Here is a 2,405-nt window from a genome sequence, read left to right as displayed (position 1 = left end):
TCAACTCTTCTTTGATCTGCTGAATTACACTCAAACCTGAGTTTTTTGAGTTTTCCTCTCTAGAGTGTTACAGTATCTCAGTAACTTTAGGCATTTTGTAACTGCTTATTTTGAAGGTGAGGCTGGACTGAACATCCACTGTCACCTGTAAAGGTTGTTGGTGGCTTGTGTGTGTGTTAGGGAAGGAAGAAGCTGGAATCAATCAGTTGCCACAGAAGAAATAAAACAAATTTTTTAATGCACTGTTTTATACTTTCATACTGAGCTCACTGAACGCTGCTGTAGTAACAAGAAACATTTGATTGATTTATTCTGGTTTAATTCTGGAATAGTGAGAAGAATGTTGAATGCTCACGACAGAAATAATCAGTGTCTGTCTTTGGACATTTCAACTTTAAAACTGAACTCTGAGGACCTCAAAGGTGCTCAAACAATACTTTGTTGGGTAATTTTGCTTATTATTCATAATATTACTTAGCGCTTCTAAACCAATAGATAAGAGAACACAGAAAGAATGTCTTTGGGAGTGTCCAATAGAGTTTACTGAATGCTTTAAAAATGAATCAAAACAACACAATGTATGGAGCAGGAGAATGCCCAATGGATGGATGTTAAAATGAAACATACCTGAACAAAACTGTCATTAGCAAAATTAGTTCAGATCTTTTGGGCGTCCATGATTTGGGCTTGTTCCAGTGTATCCCAAAGATCATGGACGGATCTGGGGAGTTTTCATTGTCCTGTTCCTGATTTTTCCCTAGCGGTTTTTGCGGTTTCTCCAAGCATATTATCCTGCTTGGGGAGACTGCTGCAACACAACCAATTCTGTTTCATTCCAGCTCAGAGGAGGCTTGTTTTTGGTGGAATATAGCGTTCATGCCTTGCTATGGTTACACAGGGGCATTGCTTGTGTTTTAACAGAGCTTTGCTTGTTAATCTAGGAAATTTCCCACGTTACCAAAGTGTGCTACGCCCATCAGGTACAGTACAAACCGTTCATATTTTCAATCATCCAGGGCTTGATTTGTTCCCATTCCAGCTCGAATAGCATGGACCAGGACCACTCTGCATCAAAGCTGGGCACATGCCAGATCCACTATGTTAAAGCAACAACAAGAAAATAGTGATCAGAGACAGTCTTAGCGACAGTCTTACAACCATAACATAACATTTCAGGTTGTGAAAATGTTCTGTGCACATATGCACAAACCTCTTATTTGGAGGACACCCCCCCCACCCCACCACACACACACACACACACACACACACACACACACACACACACACACACACTTTGGCCACTGGTGGACTCCATAAAGCTAAAGGCATTCAAAAAATACTACCCTGTGATGTAAATGGATTAGCCTAACAGTTGTAGGGTATTGTCTTACATGAGAATGAAATAAAACTATAAAGCTCTGCAGATAAACCCCGACACTCGAAGGATTACTCTAACGTCTACAGTACAGCTGTACAGTATGTCTATTATTCACAGCAAGACTTTTGCGATTTGTCTTCATTTTCTCCACATCAGGTCAATGGGAGGAGAGGGCAGGATGATGTGGTAAGATGGATGAAGTGAAGAAAAAAACATGAGAAAAAGAAAGTGAATGACCCATGGGCACGCTGTCTCAATCATAAACAGCAAAGGGATGGGAGGGGGGGAAAGAAAAGTGGAGGGAAATGGGGAAGTGGGTGTTTAAGTGCAATTGGATATAGGGAAAACTGCAGAAAAATGGTGGCTACATTTGCAAAGATGGAGAGCAGGAGGGGGCAAAGAAAGTGGGGTCTGCGGAGGATGAGATACGGGGGAGAGAGGCTGAGAAGAGGGAGGAAAAGGGGGCGGGATGAAGAAGAGGTGTTTGGAGAGAGGCTCAGGTGTGCGTGACTGGAAAACGGAGGAAGCTCGGAAGCTGCACAGCGACCAGAGGCAGCTTGACATTGGACTCCACATTATTAGCCGCGTCTTTGCTCCACGGTAGGAACTTGCACACCGGTTATCAAACGGGACCGTGCCAGTGCTGTTGGAGGGGCACGTAGGCTCCTATAGGTAAGGCTTGAGATCCAATTTTTGCATGCACATAGCCTGTATTCTGCTCAGACTCATATTGTCGCACTTTGTTATAACCCACTGTTCTTGCAGTATTCCTGAATGGACTTGCAATTACACGTGGCTTTCTTATCCTTGAATTGCACGGGTTCGCTGTAACCTAGTTAAAGAAAGCAGCCAATTGCGCTGATGTATGGGAGAAACAAGCATGCCACTGAGACAGAGGACGGCCAGAGAGGCGGTTTTCACCGGCGCGTGTTGTAGCTGTGCTCATTTCAGACCGTGTCTCTTTCATGTTTCGCACCTTTCGATCTCGTTTTCGGATCTGTGCAGATGATGGACTCTCTCTCTCTCC

General features: G+C 43.7%; 1 protein-coding gene across 2 annotated transcripts in view; it reads left to right on the top strand.

Annotated features, from left to right (window-relative positions):
* The window catches only part of grm5b (glutamate receptor, metabotropic 5b), a 79,177-nt gene that overhangs the window by 1,378 nt on the left and 75,394 nt on the right, over positions 1-2,405 (top strand). Inside the window, exon 1 of one of the 2 annotated variants that reach the window (XM_005942792.2) lies at positions 1,844-2,050. The exons of the other annotated variant lie outside the window; for it this stretch is intronic. The gene's annotated coding sequence lies outside the window, so the exon portion shown is untranslated. Of the gene's footprint in view, positions 1-1,843; positions 2,051-2,405 lie in introns of those variants that run through there. 2 annotated transcript variants of the gene reach the window in all.

Source organism: Haplochromis burtoni, unplaced genomic scaffold, assembly GCF_018398535.1.
Source record: "Haplochromis burtoni strain Fernald_Lab_line unplaced genomic scaffold, NCSU_Asbu1 Contig_346, whole genome shotgun sequence".
Taxonomy (NCBI): Eukaryota; Metazoa; Chordata; class Actinopteri; order Cichliformes; family Cichlidae; genus Haplochromis; species Haplochromis burtoni.
This window is presented reverse-complemented; position numbering and strand designations above follow the sequence as displayed.